The sequence below is a fragment of the Carettochelys insculpta genome, chromosome 17 (genome assembly GCF_033958435.1).
Source record: "Carettochelys insculpta isolate YL-2023 chromosome 17, ASM3395843v1, whole genome shotgun sequence".
NCBI lineage: Eukaryota > Metazoa > Chordata > Testudines > Carettochelyidae > Carettochelys > Carettochelys insculpta.
Window position 1 is genome coordinate 4,408,867 of NC_134153.1, and position 24,010 is coordinate 4,432,876.

General features: G+C 47.8%; 1 protein-coding gene across 2 annotated transcripts in view; it reads right to left on the reverse strand.

Annotated features, from left to right (window-relative positions):
• Window positions 1-22,094, reverse strand: part of HELZ2 (helicase with zinc finger 2) — a 57,956-nt gene extending 35,862 nt beyond the window's left edge. For both annotated transcript variants that reach the window (XR_012647889.1, XM_075011820.1), the window contains exons 1-5: window positions 21,508-22,094; window positions 20,310-20,401; window positions 19,863-20,030; window positions 10,060-10,236; window positions 9,317-9,441 (exon numbers count right to left, since the gene is read on the reverse strand). The gene's annotated coding sequence lies outside the window, so the exon portion shown is untranslated. The remainder of the gene's footprint in view (window positions 1-9,316; window positions 9,442-10,059; window positions 10,237-19,862; window positions 20,031-20,309; window positions 20,402-21,507) is intronic.
• Window positions 22,095-24,010: the final 1,916 nt, after the last annotated feature.

A 24,010-nucleotide genomic window follows, 5' to 3' on the forward strand; every position in this document is an offset into this window, starting at 1 on the left:
GCAACATATGCTGGCCTGGGAAGGACAGTCACCCTGAAATGCCGACACTCTGTGCAGGTCCTTGCAGTAACTCTCCAGCAGCCTGCAGTCCTGTTTTCCCCCAGTGTTCACTGCTTCACTGAGGACATTTCCTCCCTGCCACACAATCCCCATCCATGCAACTGCTTTGTATTTCTATCAGGGGGTAGCCCTGTTAGGCTTGTTGTCTCTGTGGCTAGAGAAGTCCTGTGGCACCTTACAGACTAACAGATTCATTGGAGCATAAGCTTTCGTGGGCAAAGACCTGCTTCATCAGATGCATGTCTGACAAAGTAGGTCCCTGCCCACAAAAACTTATGCTCCAAAAAATCCATTACTCTATAAGGTGCCACAGGACTTCTCATTGTCTTTGTATTTTTGTTACCCTGCTTCAAAATTTCACCAAGAAAACATCTAGCAGGAGGAAGTGTGCTTGGAGATAAGAGCAAGGCAGTTCTGCTTCGTTTCTCTTGGTTCCAAGCTCAATGGGGCACTACCTAATGCAGACATAGTTAAAAAGCTCACACTTACCCAACTCTAACTCTCAGAACTCCAGGCTAGAAGTTCAGGAATAAACACTGGAATGTATCCACAAGGCAAGCACCTTTGGAACCCAGCAAAGCTCTTTGGGTCCTAGAGCTGATGTGAGGCTGGCATTTCTGACTTTAAAAAAAAATGTTAAGGGGGCATAAGCGGTGTGGTGTGTGCGGCAGGGGGAGGATATCTAAATCTGCCTGGGACAAATGAATTTGCAGTTGCAGAGAATACCCTGACATGGAGGAGCCATTGTGAGACTGTCTGGGCTCTTCTGGGGGCTGTGGCTGTCCGGATAACCTGCTGATGTGCTAATAGCAAAGCAAAGATAATAGAATATTGACGGGGCTCTGGAGTCCCTGAATCCTAGGCCACCCACCTCAACAGGAAAACAAAAAGGCAGTCACGTAGCACTTTAAAGACTAACAAAATAATTTATTAGGAGATGAGCTTTCATGGGACAGACCCACTTCTTCAGATCTATACCCTTACCAGAACAACTCACTATATAAAGCACAGGAGGTCCAAAAATCGTAATCCAGATTGGCAAACCAGAAGAGTTTGGGGGGATGCTACAATCTGAGGCAGTGGGTCTGTCCCAGGAAAGCTCATCACCTAATCATTCATTCTGTTGTTGGCCTTTAAAGTGCTACATGACTGCTTTTTTGTTTTGACAGAATACAGACTAACACAGCTCTCTCTCTGTCACTTTGATAGCAGAAGGCAGAAGACATTGAGTCTATTGATTACACAGCTTTAGGCTGGGAATTGGGAATGACAAAAGCTTTTGTCATTCACAAGTGCTTAACCAGCTCCTCCCGCTTCCAAGAGTGACAAAAGCTTTGCCCCAGCAAGTCACTAGGTAAACAGAACCTTGTGGGAAGGAGTATTCTGCTGCCAACAAAGCGAGGTGTGTACATTTTTAAATGGCGTTTGCACTGCCTGACTTGTAGCTATACAGCTCTGTCACTACAAGCGTGTAGCACAGCCATATCCAGAAACAGTAGTCCTCAGGCCTGCTCTTTTCAGCCTTTCACCAACAGCCACGCTGGCAGAGCCATGTTTCCTGCCTCAATTGGCTACTGAACTTTAAAAATAAATTCCATCTGCATCAGTACCAAGGTCGTTCCCACGGGCGGGGGGGGGGGGGGGGGGGCGATATGTTTGGCTCAATCCAGAGTAATCCTAAAGTGAGTCACCCTCCCAACTTCAGGGAGCTACAGCCTGCTATCTCCGACACAGGCACCACCCAGCCTAAGGGCATCACCAAGGCAAAGTCTACACTTAAAACGTTACAGCGGGGGAAAGCATGGCCCCGGGGCCACCCCAGCACTATGTAAACCACCTAAATGAGGGGCCTGGCTCCCAGTGCTGTGAGTCTGGCCCTACACCAGTGCTCACAGCTGTGTTTGGGGGCTGTTTAACACCCGCTCAAGAAAGTTGCAGCCCACCAAAGTGGCAGTGTGGACATGGCCCTGTTATCATCTGCTGCCCCATGGCCACACACAATTCTCCCTTTGACCCAGCAAGTTCCATGTATATGGATCAGGCAGTATACGGCCATCAGGCCTGATTTTCTGCTTGGTGCACTTAATTCTCTCCTGCAAATTCCAAAGGACATACAAAGTCCTTCTTGGGAGAACACAGGAAGCCCCCTCTACAGTGCATGGGAGGGGAGCATTTGAGCACGCAGATAGGGTGCTGACAATGCTTCAATACCAACTGAGTTTAACTCCCCCACTTCACAACAATCACTGTTCTCTCCTACGGACAACCACCTAACCTCAGGAAAATTCTCACTATCAACCACAGGCCATACCACAGTAATACTAATCCTGGAACACTTCCTTGCAACAACCCTGTTACCAACTTTTTCCACATATTTATTCTGGAGACACCAATCACTGGACCCAACCATGTTAATTACAGGATCAGGGGCTCATACGCCTGCACCTCCACCAATCTGATATATGCCATTGTGTGCCAGCAATGCCCCTCTGCTATGTATATCAGACAAACGGGACAATCACTTCACCAAAGAACGAATGGACACAAATCAGACGTTAGAAAGCTGCATACACACAAACCTGTCAGTGAGCACTTCAATGGAGTGGGCCATTCTATTAAAGAATGTGCGCCTTACAACGAGACTTTAACAGCAGATTACAGAGGGAGATGTGTGAACTGCAGCTTATGCTCCAATTTGATAGGCCGAAGCTTGGTCTTGATCGAGGTAGCAAATACTACACACATTACAATGGAGAGTTTACCTGTCTTTGGCTGTGTCTACACTAGCCAAAAACTTGGAAATGGCCAGGCAAATGGCCATTTCGAAGTTTACTAATGAAGCGCTGAAATACATATCCAGCGCCTCATTAGCACGCGGGCGGCCGCAGCACTTCGAAATTGATGCGGCTCACCGCTGCATGGCTCCTTTTCGAAAGGACCCCGGCAACTTTGAAGTCCCCTTATTCCTACGAGCAGATGGGAATAAAGGGACTTCGAAGTAGCCAGGGTCCTTTTGAAAAGGAGCCATGCCAATTTCAAAGTGCCGCAGCCGCCCGCGTGCTAATGAGGCGCTGAATATGTATTTCAGCGCTTCATTAGTAAACTTCGAAATGGCCATTTGCATGGCCATTTCAAAGTTTTTGGCTAGTGTAGACACGGCATTTGATATCAGTAGTGATCTCAGGCAGGACACTTTAGTATTTCGCTTCCCTCCTTCCCACCCCTCACCCCCTCCCCTTTTCAGTCCTATGTTTCTGATGTCAGTTTTTATTTCAATTTTTTTTCGGCTTTCTGTGTTATAAAATCGTCCATGCTGTACTGGAAACGATGTATCTCCAGCTCTGAAGAAGTGGGTCTGCCCCACAAAAGCTCATCACTTAATAAATTATTTTCTTAGTCTTTAAAGTGTTGCATGACTGCTTGTTTGTTTTGTCAGTCCTTCCAAAGGAGGGTAATCAGGGAGGCTGGAAGTAAGCCCAGCCTGAACAGAATTGGGTGCTTAGATAATGGTTTACACCTCTGAATTTGCTACTAGTTAGTATTAGCAGGACAGAGTGACCAACACCACCATCCTCAAGCAAGCTGGAATCCCAACCATGCATACCCTCCTCAGGCAGCGTCAGCTCCGCTGGCTTGGCCACGTCCACAGGATGAATGATGGAAGGATTCCAAAAGACATCCTGTGTGGTGAGCTAGCCTCCGGCAAAAGACCTCCCGGACGCCCCCAGTTGCGCTACAAAGATGTCTGCAAGAGAGACCTCAGAGAGGTAGACATTGAGCTGGACAACTGGGAAGAACTAGCAGACGACCGCAGCAGATGGAGGCAGGGGTTACACAAGGGCCTTCAGAAGGGCGAGATGAGGATCAGACAGCTAGCAGAGGAGAAGCGAGCGCACAGAAAGCACACTAAGGACTTGCCAGACACCCACCACATCTGCAAGAGATGCAGCAAGGACTGTCACTCTCGTGTGGGTCTTCATAATCACAGTAGACGCTGTAAATGAAGTCCTCAATTGAACCTATAAAGGGCGCGATCCATAGTCTATGCAGACTGAAGGATGCCTACTACTACTAGTACTAGCACTAGCACCAGAAAGAAGTGAGTCTTAACCCAGGAAAGCTCATTACCTAACAAACAAAATTGTTAGTCTTTAAAGGTGCTACAGGACTGCTTGGGGTTTTTTGTTTTGTTTTTGAAGCTACAGACTAACACAGCTACCTCTCCGAGACTAGCACCAGGAGGGTTAACTAAGCTTCCACCCTGACAGCTTTGTCCCAGTCAGAAGAGTTGGAGACATGTTCCTTAATTTTAAAACTGAACCTTGGTCTCTTCAACAACAGAACCACAGGAGAAGTTACAGGAAGACTGTACAGATTCTCTGAGTCTCTGTGAGCACAGCTTAGCTAAGCACATATGTCCATGCTCAAACCTGAGGTGTGCGTTAGTTCAGGTTCACTTTTGCTACCAAGATTTCATCCTTATTTCTTTGGAGCCTTTAAAACGGAGTGCCTCAAAACAGGTCTTTCAATAACAATGACCAGATTTCTTCCAGGTATGTAGAACTCCCTACTGCGTGGAGTTCACCTAGAGAAGATTTCAGTACCTGATGCCTCAAAATCTATCTGACATCATGGGACTGAGGCTTGGATGCGAGTCAAAGCTATGCCACTGGTCTGCTGAGTGACCTTCATATCCCCACATCCTCATTTCTCCCCATGAGGATAATAGTCCTGTCCGTCCTTTGCAAAGCACTTGGAGATCTGCTGACAAGCACAGACACTACTTTGGGTGGGGGTCTAGGCAGGGAAGGTCTCAAACATGAACATTTTGGCCTAGGAGCCTTGCTTTTGTTTTGAAAGGCCATTTCTGGCCCTTTGTACTGTAAAGGAAATGCTCAGAACGTGGCCTGACCATCCCACCTGCACAAAGACAGCTCTGAAACCTCTCATTCTTTGCAGGGGTACCCTAACTCTAAAAACCTAATGAAAGGCTGGTTCCCACGGCTTGCATCCAGTCTGCATGGAGTTAAAGCCCAGGGAGCTTTTGAAAGCCACAAGCAGGCAGAGAAGCAAACCAGTGCACTGGGCAGTGTAAAGAGTGGCCATCTCATACGTTATCATGGGAATGTTTTTTCGCCAAGCCATTGTCGATGGTATTGTGAATCCTGGCTTTCTAAGTGCTAAGCCTCATGGGGATGCTGTCAGAACTCAACCACCAAGATCATTCACCACTCCATGGGGACCAGCCTTGTGGATAGTTTTCACTTGCCTGTAGAAGTGCACTCACACTTCCGTGGGAGACCACTCTGAAGCACGGCCCTGTATTTTAAGCAAGTTCTGTGCTGCTCTCAGGCTTAGATATCAATCACGGATCGTGACAGAGGAGGCCGGTTTATTACACCCCGACCAAAGTCCAACACATACGTGTCGTCATCCTGCCTCATCAGTATTAACAACTAGGCTTATTTCCCATAGGCTGTATTCTTCTCCTCGCACAAAGCCCTGCTACGCTGCACTGCCACTACTCCAGCCTTCTCCCAAGCAGCTCCTGGAGCCCAGTCTGCAACATTCAGCTTGTTTATCACTACCTCACCTGCTGCTTAAAACAAAAACCACACCAACGCACAACCAAATAGGAACATGCCCTTTAAATGCCAAAACAACAGGCACTTGGGATCAGGGCTGTGCACATTACGTCTGGAGGGCACCTAACACAAGTATCCATTCTGGCTGAAGCCTCCAGGTGTTAAGTTGATATGAATAATAAACAATTTCCTGGGAAGGAGAGAGCCCTGAATTTAAGGCACAGCCTCCCACACTCGTGCAGAGAAACATATTAATTGTACTTAAGGGGTCAGATTCTGCTCTTCAGCCGATCCTTGCAACCCTAATGAGAGCTTTGGAAACCCATGAACATTTGCTTTATATCTGCAAATAGCTCATGGACTTGGCTCAGACTGGGATACAAATTTTGTAGCAATCAGACGTGGATACAAGGTCTGCAGCCGCATAAGGCTTTCATGGTAATTCCAAAGAGGTTGAGAAAAAAATTGGCCTAGTATCTTTATCGTTACACTTTGCTTTGATTAATTATTTACCACTGATTCTCCAGCCTGTTGCTCAAAAGAGAGCCACCTACCTCCTTCAACAGGGGTGAGTTACGCAGGTCATAATCAGCGTTCCCTGGAAGCCTAACACTTGGGTGGCCGCCCAGGTGCTGCCCAGTTGACTTTGGCAGAGCATCCTCAGCTATCTACAGTGGGCAGCACGTATTTCCATTGGGGGTGTGCATCCGCACTTGCCTGGGTGGGCATAACTAGATTTATTCTGCCCATGGATGGAAAAAATTAGAAGGAAGCGCAGGTCATAATTTCAAGAGTGTACTCAGTGCGGGTTTGACACACCTGGTATATGGGCAGATTACAGCCCCTTCTGTTTGTGCCACCCATGGTTTTGGTAGCAGCGGCTCACCCCATCTCTGGGTGCAAACCTCAGTCCTACCCCACAGGCAGTGCCAGGCACGCTTTTGAGCTCCAGGGGAGGAGAGGTCTAGAAGAGGCCCTGAAGTGGTGGGCAGGCAGGCAGCTTCTCACTTCCTGACCCAGTGTCCTGCAGGGTGAGGCCATTTTAACCCAGCTGGCCTCTCTGTTCTGTCTAAGAGCTTAAAGCAGAGGGCTGGAAAATAAACCCAGCTGTTAAGAGCCACCAGTGGGCTGCCTGGGACGGGTCCCCGACGTGAGAAGGGACCAGTTGGGAGAGAGGCAGCCCAGCACATCCCTCAGGGCCCGCCACCTGGGGGCTGCACCGCACCCTCTCCTCGTGGTGCAAACGCCTCGCAGAGGCGCCCGCACCGGAGAGGTCCTTGCTCCCTCCACCCCGCGCCGAGCCGATGCGCCCCTCGATCGCGCCCCGAAACGCGCTGCCGTGCGCCTGGCGCGGGAGCTGCTAACTTCGCGGGGCCAAGACCGCAGAGGCTCCAGCCGGCCCGCGCCCGGGCTGCTCCGGGGGGCTCCCCGCAGGGCGCGCGGGGCAAGGGCTGCCCCAGCGGAGGAGCGCTCCACCGCAGCGACAAACTTCCCCCAACTTCCCGCGGGCCCGGCGGGGACCTGGGCAGACTGGCTCCCGCCTAACACTGCCCGAGCCCGCCTCGCTGCTGGCCCGGGGGCGGCCGGAGACCTGGGGCCGCATCCCCGTCCCCTGCCGCCCCGAGAGCGCCCACGCGGCCCGGCCGCCCCGGGGGACACACAGGGGCCGGGAGCCAGCGGGGGAGCTGGGCACCCTCGTCCCCCCACCCTGCCCGGAGCGCTCCCCTCCCCGGGCAGCCCAGCGCCTCACCCCGGCGGCCGCATGGAGAGAAGGGACTTTGCGTCCTCGGCCCGGCGGCGCGTCGGCTCCTGCCCCCGGCGCTGGCGGGTCCCGGGCGGCGGCGCGGAGGGGAGGGGAGAGATGGGCTGGGGCTGGCTGCGGCTCCCTATAAGCCGGGCTGCGCGGCGATCAGTTTCGTTTCTGGGCCCTCGCTGCATTCAAACCTATAGCAGCGCGTCGCGGAAATTACATCACTGCCGCCCCGGGGGGCCGGGCCGGGCCGGCCCCCGCCTGCCTCCCGCTCCCGGGGTGGGGGGGGGGAAAACCAGCACCGCCCCCATGCACTGCCGCCCCCTCCAGCACCGCCCCCTCCGTGCACGGCCACGCCTGCAGCACCGCCCCCTCCGTGCACGGCCCCCCACTCCTTACACGGCCTTCCCCCAAGGCTGGGGATGGGGGATAGAGGCGGCATCACCTGCTACACACACAACCACCCTCCACTTGTCTTCAGGCTGGGTGCAGGGGCAGAGCCAGCAACAGCCAGCCCACTCCACCCATCTCCTTCCCAGGCCTGGGGGAGGCCATGTCCTTGCCAGCACCCTGTCTCTCCAGGTTCTGCAGCTCTCCGCTTCTTCCCCTCTCCTGCTTCCACCCCATCCCTAGGCAACTTCTTCCCCTCCCCTTTCTCTGTACAGCTGCTTCCTTCCCTGCCCTAAGGGGCAGAAAACACCCAAACATGCTGCACACCCACAGCCCCTGCCTAGCCACTGTCCTCTGCAGGGTTAATGCCAGTGCTGATTTACTAATGGTCTCTGGGGTCCAAAGGCAGATCCATGGATTCCAAAGCCAGCAGCAGTTGCTGTGATCATCTGGTCTGAGCACCTGTATAACCCACACAGCTGGGGCAGTTCACTGTCCCATGGAGTGGCACCCAGCTCACTTGCACAGAGAAAGAACAAGTCTCCTCTCCAGCCTCAGCTGACAGCCAGCTGGCTTTTAGCTCAAACCATACAGGCTTCTGCACTGAGCTCCAGCGGTGCCAGGTTTGAGTCCATCTCCAGGCATAGTACACCCCTTGAGCCTCCCTGAATCAGTTCATGTCGCCCTAGAGCAACTCTTTTAGAAAAACACCCACTCTTGATCTAACCCTGGGCAGTGGTAGAGCATCTACCACAACCCACGGTGAATTGTTCCAATGGTTACTTACCCTCATTCATAGGTGATGGGTGTGGGGGGGGTGCAAATGGGGTTGCGGGGGCCTCCCCAGGAGCGGCACAGCACGACAGCAGCACAAGCTTCCTAGTTCACACTACTCCTAGGCCACCCTGCTCCAGGGAAGAAGGTACTGCCCCCCATGCACCAGAAGCAGAGGGTGGGGATAGAGCAAGGGGGCTGATCCAGAGCAGGGAAGGGTAGAGCAAGAGCAGGAGGGGGAAGGGCATGGTTGGAGAAGGGGTAGAGCATGGGAGGAGCAGGGCAGGGTGCACATAGCTGGTGTCCCACCTGTAATCCCCACACAGCTGCTATTGTTCAAAGGTTGCACCTTATTTGCAGTCCATATTTGTCCAGTAGAAGTGGAAGCTGGACAAAAGTTAGAACTGGATCTTGGTAGACCTGTCTGTACGAGCACAGAGGCCATGCCCTCCACTTCCCCCCAAGACCTGGAATGGTCAGAAGGAAAAGCTGGTGGGAGGCTTGTGTGGGACCCCCTTCCTGCCTATCCCCACCTTGGGTCAGCCCCACGGAGAAGCCAGCAGACAGAACACATGGTTCCCCTCCTGCTCCCTGAGCGGGAAACAGCAGGTAAGTTGTCTAGTCAGGCAGAAAAGTCAGAAATAGTTACAAGAAAAATAGAAGTTAAAATGTTTACTGGTGCCTAATTTAACAAATTATATTAGGTTCTATCAAAGTTTGTCACCACAGGCTTCAGCAGCTCTGTGGCCCAACTCACCCACAGTCCAATAACGGCCATTTTCCTTTGTTGTAGGTGAGATGCCAGAGACAGGTTGAGAGAGGAGCGGTCACCCTTCAGTAATCCTCAAGGCTGGGAGGAGCCTGGGTGCAGCTGACTGGTCGCTGCACAAACAAACATAGCTGGGAGTGATTTACATGCTATGGCTGTTTGTGAACATTCTGGGCTGGAAGAGAGAGCAGCTAGACACAGCAAAGGGTACCCCAGCTTACAGGGCAAAAGTGACACAGCTACTCGTTTGGCTGGATTGTCTCCTGGTATGCTACTGGGATTCATTTGTATCGTTGTAATTTCTTAATCAAAATCTTGTATGGTACCAAGTCAAAATGTCTAAGTATATTACATCAACACTATTACTTCATCTTATCTCATGTGAAAATATCACACTAGTTTGACTAGATCTATTTTCAGTAACCCATTCTGAATGAAAACAAAAAGCAGTCAAGTAGCACTTTAAAGACTAGCAAAAGGGTTTATTAGGTGAGCTTTCGTGGGACAGACCCACTTCTTCAGACCATAGCCAGACCAAAACAGAACAGAACGGCTTCCTCTTTGTTACCATTCTGACTGGTATTTGTTATATTACTAGTCTTTAACTTTTACATGAATAAAGTCCCATACCAACTGTCCAATTATTTTGTCCAGGATCGCTATTAAACTGACAGGTCTATAATTGCATGAGTTTTCCCTTTGAGCCTTTTTTAAATACCGGCACAACATACCTTTCTTCCAGTCTTGTGAAACGTCACCACTGGTCCAAACTTCTTGGAAAAAAACTCCCAACATTCATGGTACAAAGAACTCCTTAGCCAGCAGTTTTAATGCTCTTGGATGCAGGTTATCCAGACCTGATGATTTTAAAATATCTGGTAGTTGCTGTTTAACATCCACCAGAGTCCCTGTTGGAACAGAAAGTAGTTCATTCTCATCAATAATGACTAAATCATCTTGTTTTTTTCCCCGCCACTGAACATAAATATTAGTTGATCACTTTTGCTTTTTCTGCATTAATACTGAACAGACTACTAGTCCCATCTAATAGTGGCAAATACCATTGTTATGATTCCTTCTGTTCTTAATATAGGTTTAAAACTCCTTTTTATTTCCTTAGGTCTGCTGATAGAATTCTTGTGTTCTTTTGCTTCCCATAGCTATTTTGTACAACTCAATTCTTTCACTGTCTTTCTAAGTCAGGGGTTTGTTAACTAATATGGATTTCTTTTCAGCTGTCGCTTTCTGTGCATCTACTAAAACATTTTGAAATTGTTCCTAATTATCAACTTTTTCCTCAAATGCTCTCTCTCAATTATCATCAGCTTTGTTAAGTTGGCCCTTTGAAAGCATCATATATATATTTTTTTAATTGGTTTGGATTTTATTCTGTATGCACCAAACATGATTAAGTCATGATCACCTTGTGCTCAAGCTACTATAGGATAAAAATTTGAAGTAGGCCACAATATTTGCTAAGAACCACTGTTCCAAAATGGAGTCTGGTAAGCTCCCCCCAACCCCAGCTATCTGGGGAGGGCACCCCAGTTATGTACAAGTCCCTAGGCAGCCACATTCCAGGAAGGGACCCAGTGGGGAGGGTAATTGGACTATAGTTAAAGGGTGACTGACACGATTCTTTCACTAACTTCTGCTTTGATCCTGTATTGCCCACTTGCTCGGTTCTGTAGAGGTAACACGAATGATCATGCCCCTACGAAGATTACATCAGGATGCCAGACGAGACATCGCTGCTGTACACATCGGTGTATTACAGATGAGATATCACTTTATACATCGGTGTTGGGGACTGCACTCTTCAAAGGACTTGTTTGTAGATAAAATGTTCTGTAAACTGTGCACAGAAACTCTCTGTAACTCCCAGATTGTTTGTTAATTCACGTGGATTTCTCATTGATTGTTCATGGATTATGCTCATTTCCTTACTGTCTGCTCCTATCCTTTCCTCTGTCTATCAGCTCTCTGTACAACCAATCACAACTTGATGCCTGTCAGGGCATTCTGAAACTTAACCAAGTTCAGAATCACTCCGCCAGCTGGTTGTAATAAACCTTTGTTGCTTCACATACGGTATCCAGACTTTATTCCAACAGCTACCAATAATTTTTTTTTGCCCAATCAGTTCGTTATCATCTGTCAAAAGACATCCAATATATAAATACCCCCATGGAGGATACAAAATCTCTTGAGTTGGGAAGTTATCACCTATAATATTTGGAAATGACAAGGCTATTTTGCACTAGCCCCATGAACCCACTAGCGTGTCACTATAATTTATTTTTTGTCTGTTAATAAGGAGCCAGTTATCCTGCTCTGCAATGCGATTTGATGGTCTGTAGCAGATGCCAACTTGTGCTTTATCTCTCGGGACATGGATCCTGAATCCATTCAAGATTACTTGTTTCCACGTTGACTCAAACAGGTAATGCCATTTTGACATAGAATGCTGCTCCCACTCTTCTTTTGCCCACTCCACCTTTTCTATATTGGTTACAACCATTGATCTGAACATCACAATCATATGAATCTCCTCAGCAGGCAGAGTTCAATAAAACCAATTAGATCAAATTCATGCTTATAAATATGCAATTCCAATTGCTCTTGTTTACTACCCAGGCTCCTAAAATTGGTACATAAACAACTTCAGAATTTTTTCGCTTCCCCTATTTGGGAAGTTGGATAATTTTGTTCATAGCATCTTGATTTTGTTGCAAATAAATGCTTTTTTGTTCCCTTTTTTCACCCTCTCCTTTTGTTACTAGTTTAACACCCTCCTGCGTAGCCTGATAGCCTGTCCTTGAGAAGACTGCATCTTTTAATAAGATAATCAAACAGTAATAAATAATTTCAGTGACCCAATTCAAAGCACATTTTGCTGATTTAAGAACATGTTACAATAGACAGATTGTAACATGTTAGCTATGACAATGCAGGTAAAGTGGTACCATTTTGGCACATAGACAAGGTCCAATCTGTTTCCCTTCTCTGGGTAAAGCATTTTCATTTTCCATTTCTTAGTGTCACTAGCACTTTTGCACAGGATTGCGGAGAAAAGTTCAAATCCAGGCCAAATTAATTTCTTTAATTAATTAATTTGAACTGAGCGCAGGCCTCGGTATCAACATTCCTGTTCATAGGAATTTCAATAAACTTTTAATCAGAAAACAAATTTTGTACTGAGACAACAGGGGACATCCTGAGAGATGCTAAAATACCCTCCACTCCCACATCAAGAGGTGCCTGGCCCCCGACTGGTTTGGGCACAGAATCCCTTTAGAGTTTTAGGCTTTCCACCCTTCTAATTTGTTTGACACTCATTTGTTTCATCTTGCTTTAAATTAGATTGCAAACTCTTTGGGGCAGGGATCTTGGCATTGTGGACAGCATTTAGAGCAGCCTTTATATGACATCTTAGTACATATCATAACGATTGTCAGAAAAGTTACTGAAGAAAATGCCACTTGATGTGACCCCTCACTCCCATGATAGCTGCTTCCTTTGCACCTTCAGGTCATGGCTGCTCACTTTACTGCCAGCTCTAAAGCCGTGTCTACACTAGCCAAAAACTTGGAAATGGCCATGCAAATGGCCATTTCGAAGTTTACTAATGAAGCACTGAAATACATATTCTGCACCTCATTAGCATGCGGGCAGCCGCGGCACTTCAAAATTGACGCAGCTCGCCGCCGCGCGGGTCATCCAGACGAGGCTCCTTGTTGAAAGGACCCTGGCTACTTCGAAGTCCCCTTATTGCTAATCAGCAGAATAGTCTTCTCTCCCAGCCTAAAACAGCTGTTCTTACATGACCTCTGCCTATGGACACCCAAGGGGCAGCCCATTCTGCTACCAGGGCCTTAACACAATTCCTCAATTATTCTCGAGCACTCATAAAATCCTGTTACTGGTGCACAATGGAACAGCAAGATCGGGGCCACTCTTGATGCAAATGGTTCTTTTAGATGTAGCTCTGTTGGTTGGCTGGGTCTTTCACTCAAGAAGTACGCCACTCATTCTCGGCTATTTCGTCTTTCAGCGGGAACGTGGTTGGGCCTGAGTGTCCCTGAATGCTGCATAATTGTGTTTCTGTGACTGGCCATTTCCACAAACTCCTTAGCCAGAGTTCAGCTGATAATGAGGTGTGTATTCAGCAGATAGGAATAAGGGGATTTTGAAGTTGATGGGGTCCTTTCGAAAACGACCCGTGTGGACGAGCCATGGGCAGCGAAAAGCGGCAATTTTGAAGAGCTGCGGCCACCAGCATGCTAACGAGGCGCTGAATATGCATTTCAGCGCCTCACTAGTAATCTTCGAAATGGCCATTTTTACAGGCATTTCAAAGATTTGGGCTAGTGTAGACACACCCATTGTGTAGCTAGAATCAACACATTTCTAGCTGTCCACGTAGCAGGAGGTCGATGGGAGAAACTCTTCCATCAATCTCCCTTACTCCTCACGGTAGTAAGCCAGGGTTGACTGTAGAGCCCTGAGGGTCCAATTTAGTACATCCCCACTAGGCATGCTAAATCAAACCCCAAAAGATTGATGCTGAATGAATTGATCTTCTGGTAAATATAGATGTATCCTTATAAAATCCATGTCTGGACGTGTAAAGTGAGCAAAGCTGATCTAGTAGTGGAATAAATACAAAATCCCACTATCTTCCCAGCAGTAACTTTTCTGTCCGTACCTCTCCTCTCAGGCAGTTACAGTCAAAATGGACTTAGTGCAAAATACACATCCCATTATCAGCTGAACTCTGGCTAAGGCGTTTGTGGAAATGGCCAGTCACACAAACACAATTATGCAGCATGCAGGGATGCTCGAGCCCAATCACATTCCCACTGAAAGACGTAATAGCCCAGAATGAGTGGCGTACTTCTCGAGGGAAAGACCCTGCCAGCCAACAGAGCTACAACCAAAAGAACTATTTGCATCAAGGGTGGCCCCTGATCTTGCTGTTCCATTGTGCACCACTAACAGGATTTTATCAGTGCTCGAGAGTAATTGAGGAATTGTGTTAAGGCCCTGGTAGCAGAGTGGGCTGCCCCTTGTTTTCCATAGGCAGAAGCCATGTAAGAACAGCTGTTTTAGGCTGGGAGAGAAGATTATCAAACCCAGATGGAAAGGGGTCTGGTCACTGAATCCTATAGAGAGCTGGAAGTGCTCATGTGAGGGGTTGCAGGATGGAGGCTGTCTCCTATGACAAAGCCCTGGAATGGGGAGAGATGTAAGGGGAAAGAACTCTGAGCTTCTGCAGCCTGCTTGGGTCACAGGAATAGCTTTTGATGTTGCTTAATGTTTGGTGAATAAACTGTGCCCTGAAGGAAGAGTCTGAACGGACCTGTGGATGTGACATTCACCCTATCTGGGCTGGAGCAGAGAGAAGTCAGCTGCTATTACTTCATACCCCATGTACAGAAACCAGCCATGTTGAGACCCCCACCAACAACATTTTGCTTCCATCTGGGAAAACTGTATCATCAAAGTCCTTGCACAAGTGCTGAGGGATGATGGCTGCAAACCCCGAAAGGCCTCAGCATTGTTTGCAGTTATGATTTTATCCTGAATCTCACACTCCTGGCTGTTTTTCCTTAAAGTCACAGCTCCTGGAGTCATGGGATTAGGGAAGAATCCAAGCTTTCTTTAAAAACACCCCACTCCCACACAGACACACAGATATACACACTACCACCTTCTAGACCTCCTTGCTGGGGAGAAAACTGTGGGGAAAAAAAGTGGTCCATAAAAGCCCAATAAAAACAGAAGAAAAATACCTCCCCATTCCAGCATTTAAGAAATCACATTATTTTTTAAACTCTAATCTTATCATTACTCAGGGTGGGAGGCTTGACTCATTATTTTGAGTCGAGTGCCTTCATGTCTGCTTCAAAAAAAACTATAAACAACGCCCTGAAACCTAAACAGAGAGGCAGAAAGGGGAAATGAGAGAACAGCTGAGGTGTCATGTGTTGGGCCAGCTGTGTATTCAGCTGATGCAAGAGCAGTTCATCCTAAGCGCCCAGCAACAGGACTGTGGCCATGGGAACCATGACAGAAAACACAGAAGGACCACTCCACCGTGGATGCAAAGTTAGACAGAAAAGAAATGCTGCACAGTTCCCATTCTCTGCAGACAGTTCCCTTGCAGGGGATTGTCTGAGCTACAGGAGAGAGGTGTTTAGTGCTCACCACACAGAGAAAAAGCAGGGGAGTGGCTGGGCTCCTGATGGGTGATTTCATAAAGAAGGGCGCTGGGAGAAGGATTCTGGGAAAAAAAAAAACAAACCAGGCTGAGTCACTGCGTGTTGCAATTTGGTTCTTATGAAACACAAAGCAAAACATTCCAGGAAGCTACAAGTTTTGGTTTCCATTTCTTACAATGACTGCCAGAGGACAGGCAGCCTCTGAGGCTGTGTTGACATAGCTTTCCCTGCCACCCCTCCCCAGAGGGAGGGCCTCGTTTGTTGAGATAGAGGGAACACAGCATTTGCTTAGCTCTTACGTAAGTTGTTTCTGTGTTTGGTTGAGAGCATAAGGTTGTAAGAGAATAGAGAGAACCCAGCAGCTCCTTAATGATGAATGGCTAGTGAAGGAGAACAGCAATGGAGCACAGAAGGGAGACATCCCAAGCCAGGGCAAGAGACCACCTGCCAAAGCTGGAAAATGATGGGAGTGGGACTTGGCAGCTGTCTGCCTTGTATCCACATCATCCTGTGGATAGCAGTAGTGCGGTAGCTGGTGGTTGCTCCTGGTTTATCATCAAGTGCACGTGCTCCAGCAAGACTTCAGAACCAGCGGTGTCTCCTGACCAACAAAGAAATGCAGCCAGGCCTTGGAGCGAGTCAACATTATGCTGTTGCCCTCAAAGGGCTCTTCTGCAAGCATCTCTCTGGGAGCTAGTTATTCACAGGATGTGACTAACCAGGTCACCCCAGGACGCAGCCCCCTGTGTGCGGCCCAGAGGGATCCCACCCTGCTGTGCACATTGGAAAGGGGTAAGAACAGGAGACAGCTCACTCTATTTGTGGGTGCATATACAAATAAAGCGCTCAGCATAAAGGGCTGACACTGAGAAAACCTGAGCTCTGGGCCCTGCCCTGATTTGTGGCTTTGAGAGAACCTTTCCACCTTGGGCAGATATTTCCTCACTGCACCATTAGCCTCCTTTAACAAATGGCAGCTACACTGTGACATTACATTCAAGCTGCTGTGTCCATACCAGCACTGTATGAACCCCACGTGGGGCTGGGACATTTGGGCACAATTTCCAGGGTTCTTTGGGCTGCAGTGAGCTGAGCCTCTCTCTCAGTTCTTTTGCACTAACTTGTGGGGGACCTTGTCTGTCCTTTCTGGACACCTAGGGAAAGACATAGGAGGAACTGCATCAGTTAGTCCATACCTGCAATAACAACAGGAAGTCCTGTGGCACCTTATAGATGAACATATTTTGGAGCATAAGCTTTCGTGAGCAAAGACCAGGTTCATCAGATGCAGCGTAGTGGAGATTTCAGAAGTCTAATTATACAGGCTCATGAAAAGGTGGGAATGACAAGGTCAGTTCAGTCAGGGAGGATGTGGCCCATTGCCAGCACCTAATGTGGAGGTGTGAACACCAAGAGAGGAGAAACTGCTTTTGTAGTTGGCCAGCCATTCTGAGTCTCTGTTCAATCCTTGACTGACAGTGTCAAATTTCCAGATGAATTGCAGCTCTGCAGTTTATCTTTGCAGTCTGTTTTTGATTTTTTTTTGAATTTTTATTTCATTTTGTTGTTGTTGTTGCAGGATGGCTACTTTTAAATCTGTTACTGAGCATCCAGGAAGACTGAAGTGTTCTCCTATAGGTTTTTGTATGTTACCTTTCCTGATATCTGATTGGTGTCTATTTATTCTTTTATGTAGAGACTGTCCAGCTTGGCCAATATATATGGTGGTGGGGCATTGCTGGCACATGATGGCATACATCACATTAGTCGATGTACAAGTGAAGTGAATGAGCCCTTGATGGTGTGGCTGATATCAGGAAAGGTAACATACAAAAACCTGTAGAACACTTCAATCTCGCTGGACACTCACTAACAGATTTAAAAGTAGCCATCCTGCAACAAAAAACCTTAAAAAATAGACTCCAAAGATAAACTACTCTCTTGGTGCTCACGCCTCCACATTAGCAGCTGGAAGATGGCAACATCCTCCTGACTGAATCGACCTCATCAGCTCTGGCCTTCTTCTTGACTGGGACTCTCTTCTTTTCACAAGTCTGTATAATTAGACCTCTGAAATCCCCAGCACATGCATCTGACGAAGTGGGTCTTTGCCCATGAAAGCTTTTGCTCCAAAATATCTGTTAGTCTACAGGAGGACCTGCAGCACGAGCTTTTTAGCCTGTTTTATCTTAGGTGCTTGTGTAGTCCTTGTCACTGGGGCATCTGAACACTTCATGCTTGCAGGAGGTTCGTCCTTGGGACACCCGTGTGCAGCAGCACAGGGCTAGGCCCACTGATGGCACTTTTGGGCCTCAGGGCAGATCACTGCCTGCCCCCCACCCCACATACACACAAGCCATGCCCACGTGGACAGAGTCTGCCTGACATTTGGACAGTGCCATTTCTGTGCTCACCCCATTTGTGTGTCTACATCACACGAATCCAAAGACCCTTACTCTGCTCCCTGCTCCATCCCTTCTCTGAGGCCATGTGCCTGTATCACCTCTTCTCAAAGGCCCTGCCCCAGGCTCACTCCATCCCTACCTCTTGGTCACTCAATCCTCCCCCACCAACTTCATCTCAGCAGGCAGGGGCAGCGAGATGGGGGCCAGGGGATATGGGCAGCACATATCAGAACAACACGTGGGGGTGCATAAAGGGTCATGAGCAGCCCCTGCCCCCCCAGCTCCTACCCCTCTACACTTATCATCAGAGCCATGCCCCTTCCAGTGAGCACAGGGCTGGTTCCGCTCCTCCCGCAGAGCAGCATGGTCTGAGAACAGCACGAGCTAGACCCTCCTTGTTCTGCTCTAGGGCCATGCTGCTCCCCTTAAGCATTGTGACATTGCCAGAGGAAGAGGCATGTGAGGTCAAGATGGGGTTGAGACAAGAGTGGGGAGGGGACATGGGGGCTGCTCTGGCCCTTCCCCAGGCTGGGGAGGCATGTGGCTGGTGCCTCCCACCCTGAGTCTCCCTCACCAGTCACTGCTGGTACATACGCCCTCCAGATAGCGGCACCTAGGCGAGAGGAGCAAGGGGAGCCATTGCTGCCCACAGGTACCACTCCTCCAGCTCTCATTGGCCACAGTTCCCAGCCAATGGGAGCTGTGGAGTCAGCTCTTGGGATGGGGGCAGCACACAGAAACACCTCCTCCCCACAGTGGACTTGGGGATATGCTGACTGCTTCAGAGTAAGGGTGGGCAGAAAGCTTGCTTTAGCTGTGCTCTACTGCCATGGGTCCAAAGGGCCTTTTGAATCACACAGGCCCCAGGGCAATTACCCCTCCTCCCATTAGTGGGCCTGGGCAGGGCTATGGTCACCTTTCACAGATGGAAACTGGAAGCCAGAGAGACTTGTCCAAGGTCATAGTCTATGACAGAGCTGGTACCTGAAGGAGGTCTCCCAAGCACTAGGTCAGCACCCTCACCTTTGAGCCATCCTTATCTTCAGCAGAAAAATCTTCTACTAGCAGTGTCACGAGACTGAGCTGTACCACTGTAAGTGGTTTTATGTCTCACTAGCAGGTGCAATTAAAGCAGAGCAACTTTGGCTTGTAGAGAGGGTCTTAGAATGAATACTTCAGTGTGCACTGCCGTCCTCCCTGTAACCTATTGTACAGTAAGCAGCATGGCTAAGTCCTGCCTATAAAGTGGCAGATGTACACCCTTGGATGACAGAGGAACCTATCAGCAAAACCAAAAGACAGCCCGTTAATGCAGGGAAAATTGAAAGGGACAAACACCCAAGACTGTTAGCCAAGTGTGAGACCTGCCAACCCCCAAAGTCTGCTCACCTGACTTTACCATGGCCATTGTGGCAAGGACCTCATCCTATTCCCCTTTCCGATACTTACTGTGCTCTGCTCAAGCACAATTTTGCAAGGCTGGGCCAGAACTGGCGAACAGAACTGACCACAGTGAGCTCTGTTCCTCGGTTTGTGCCAAATGAAATGTCAAAAGAATGGGCTTACCAATGAGATATACATCTGCTGTTAAAACACGGAGAAGTCCTGTGGCACCTTGTAACAGACTAAAAGACTAAGACTTTTTGGAGCTTAAGCTTTTGTGGGCAAAGACCCATTTCATCACATGCACCTGAAGAAGTGGGTCTTTGCCCATGAAAGCTTTTGCTCCAAAAAAATCTGTTAGCCTACAGAAGGTACCACAGGACTTCTTGTTTATGTGGATACAGACTAACACGACTACCTCTCCGATACTTGTCCTCTGTTGCTACAGTCCTTCACAGTGCACTAACCTCAGCTATTAATAATCAGAGGTATTTTAAGAAAAATTTCACTATGTTTTTGTACCTTGACGTGACCTCTGAATTACCACAATGGCATTCACAAGAAATAGGTGCTGTCTGCTCACAGTGCATTGGGAGTCGGTCTCGAAGCTGGTGGAAACTGCCACAGATGCTTTATCACCAGAGAATCTGGTCCCCCAAGACTCAGGGGTATTGGACTGAAACGCCAACTCTGAAGAAGCAAAACAAATCACATTATGGGGAGGAAAAATAAACCTGACAAAACCTATTTGGTGCAGGGTGTAGCGATACCACTAGGTATCACTCCACCTCGGGAGTGCCACAGAGACACAATGAGGAGGTTTTAACAGTATCTCTGGCTGGGTTATTTTGGTCCATCTGCCACACCCTCTTGTGTCTTACTCCCAGCTATGCAGAACACACTATTTGTCACACAGATGGAAGCAGGTGTCATCTTTCAGTCACTACAATCAAAGTGTCAGGTACTCACATCAATTTGGAATTGAAAATGGGGCTTCATCATTTTAAATTGAGAGTCGGTATTTTCATAGGTAGGGAGGTCTCTTCTTGAAAGACACTGAACTAGGAATGTAAAAGGGTAAATGATTAATTGGTTACCTGGTAAGGATTGGGCTTAGCCCAAATACTACTAACCAGTAAACCAGACTGCCAGCAGTGCCGGGCTGCATGGGACCATCCGGCTGGACCCTACCTCTGTTAGGGTAGCAGGTGGGTGGACCCCTGCTGTGCCTGCATCAGAGGGATCCAGCAAGTTGGTGGGACTCCAGGAGTGGCCCTGGTGGGCAACCAGGACCCTGGCCTCAGCAGGCAGGCTGGCCTGGAGCAACATCCACCACGGCTGTCCACAGGGCCAGCAGGAACCCCAGTCATAGTGAAACCCCAGTACTGGCTACCCTGCACTAGCCCACCAACCATTAACTGGTGATGTGATATCATTTTGATCATTTAGCCAGTTAACTGTTTTGATTGCTACTTACATCCCTACACTCAACCTAGCAATAAACTAATAGTAAATATGGTGACAGTCACTACCTGTACCATGACCATTATTCATTATAATTATTGAAAGAGTAAAGATGGTTCTCTGGTTAGGGCCTGAGAATTGAGAGTTTGAGATTTGGTTCCCAACTTCACTACCGACTTGCTTGTGTAACCTGGGATGAGTCACTTAGGGTCACATTTTTAAATATTTGAGCACCTAATGCTGCCACTGGGAATTAGGCCCCTACATAGTTGGCACCTATCTACTTCTTTACACTCATAGATACCTCTGAAAAACTGGCCCTTCGTCTGCCTTTGGTCCCCATTCAGTAGGGATAACGGCACTGCCCTATCCAGGGATGTGCAAAGTATGGGGTGGGCCTCCTCAGCTGGCAGGAGGCTGGGGACCAGGCACAATCAGCTGCTGGGTCTCAGACTCATTTATCTAATTGAAAGTGTTGAAACTGGTTACTGTTTTTATATATGTGTATTCATATTTATACACCACTTACTAAAAGTTTTTACATTGTACATATTTATTTTCTTACATGGGCCAAAGGGTTTTTTTTCTCATACGAACATAACCAAAGTTTCTGTTGGTTTGGATTATATTAGACATATGCGGGGGCAGGGGCTGCTACTTGTGAAGACAAAAAGTGAGGACCAACAAAAAAAAGTTTGCTCACCTCAGAATTAGAGAATGAAGCACTGGGATCTCTCTTCCCTGAGTGCAGCCTCACAAGCCTCCTTGCAGCCGATGCTCATCCAGTCCCATCACTTACCTGCCACAGCTGTTGCCTCGCAGCATTCTGTGGGTCCCACTGCTGCTCTCTCAGTGCAGCCTCACAAACCTGCTTTCTGCTCATTTGCAACTACAAGATAACTTTTTTTTTGCTGGAAACCAAGGATTTGTTAATAAGCAGTGAAGAAAATGGGAAGAATACCGATTCCCTTGAGACATCAGGATTGTAGGTGTACTTATCCCTGTGCACTAAAAATAAAAAAGCATGCCCTGAAATATTAGAAAGCTGGTGACTTAAGAACCTACCATCTATTAAGCCAATATAACTCTTTTGCATACCAGGGAGACACTGTTTAAAGACCACTTGGTTGCAGTCAGTAGCTCCTAATTCGAATTTTCTAGCACTTTAGTGTGTAAATCCAGACACTAGATCCTGTCTATACAGCCTTTTGTCACCCAGATATACACATACAGAATAAATTAACGTTAATAGAACTCAAATATACATACAGTATGTGGGGAGAAGAGAGCCCTCCCAACCTTCTGTCTTTCAGCTGCTGTGTCCTGGCAAGCAGCACAATATGCTTCTCACCAGCCACACCTACTGGCCTCAATGGGAAGTGCACCATTAAATTGTATTTTCCATAATGCTTTATATCTCCTTATATGATTTACAACATCTACAGCTGTACTGCCAAAATATACATATGAGCAAAATAGTAGTTTCCTGACAATCATTAACAAACATTCCTTTCAGACAACACTTCACAGCCTTGGGTATCACATACCTTTGGGAAAACATTACAAAACCCTCCACAACAAATCAGGAATATTGGTCAGATTTCCTAGAGTTGCCAGTGTCTGGCCAACAAACAGTCCAATAAAGTGAGGGAGGGGATCAGATACTGAAGCAAATTCGGTTGAATTAATTTGAATGCTGGATAGTTTTTTTTTTTTTTTAAAAGGCTTTAGACCCAGGCTGTTCAACCCCAGAAGTTTCAGACACAAAATAATTCTTGTGCAACATCCTGGTTTCACGTTGCAGTGTTTCCATAGTGAGACAGCATCTGTGTGTGACATCACAATTTAACAGTCCAGTACAGCAGCACACAAGACCACACCCTGAGATATTGAAAAGTCAGTGATTCCAGGCCCTAATAGCCATCAAACCAACAACTATTTTAGTGACAGCTAAAGGTCACAATCTTAATTCTTTCAGGACATCCCATTGGGACTGTGCAGCAGCTCAGCTATTTCATCTACTCGCTTCCTGCCCTTCCTGGTAAGAGTGTTTTCCTCCCCTACTTTTACCCAACTGATTATGAGGGGGGGAATCCAACCATGCAACTCCTTTGCTCCCCGGTGTCGAGTGGGGATGGGGGACTAGATCCCCACATTGGCCTGTTTGGCCATCCCTTGCCCCCACATAATGGCCATAGACAGCTCTCCTGCTGTCATCATGCTGCCTCCTATCAGAGATACAGGCAGTGTTGATCAGAACCCCAGGCTCAAAAGCTGTAGGCTGAATATCACATCTAAGAGGCACACAAGGGACATATGTGCATCATGATTATTTCCGCTGACAAGACACCATTTGCTAAAGAGCACAAAATACATGAAAGGTCCTCAGCGTTAATAGCTGTGCTGGTTCTTTCACAGAGTAGAAGGCTGGTGTTGCTAGAATTTGTTTACAGGTGATGCTCTGGAGTCATCATCTTCTGCCAAACAGATGTGTGGACACTCAAGATGTTGCTTTAATAGTTTCAATGAAGCTTGAACTCAGGAAAGCAAGAGCTAGTGATTTCTGAACCATGTCCCTGTTGCTAACAAAGAGACTCTACAGAAACATGGACACTTGCCTTACTGAGGATCAAAAGCTGTCCTCTGTTTTTTTGTTTTGTTTTTGGGGAGGTGGTGAAGTTTGCTATAGGAATGGCGATTTACCTATCATGTTGCAGGATTAAAGAATCCAGTCATCTGCTATGTACTTCTGTTGCATGTCCCTGTTGTGCCTCCATCCCCCAGACAGAACAGGACCCTTCCAGTAACTGTAGGCAATCCAGCATAGGGCTCAAGTCTTTCACATTGCAGTGTCATAACATGCTACTCTCTCCCACTTCCTACCCCACCCACCAATAACCCTCTCTAATTTTTTCCCCATTTCCTCCAACCACCTCTCTTGTCTATAGGGGCGCAACTGCTTTTCCAGATTGCTAATCCCATTTATTACTGAAGCCATGCTCAGCAACATTTCATACGCCAAACGGGGAAGAGAGAACAAAAATTAGAAGTCTTTCAAGGGTTGTTAATTTCCCCTCAAACTAGTCACGTTTGCATGATTATCATAAATGTCCCACCTATTTCCAGCTTCCTGGAATTAAAAGCATCAGCCACAAAGAGAGCCCAACACACATTCAATAACAAGTAACAGAGAGTAAGCCGTGCTA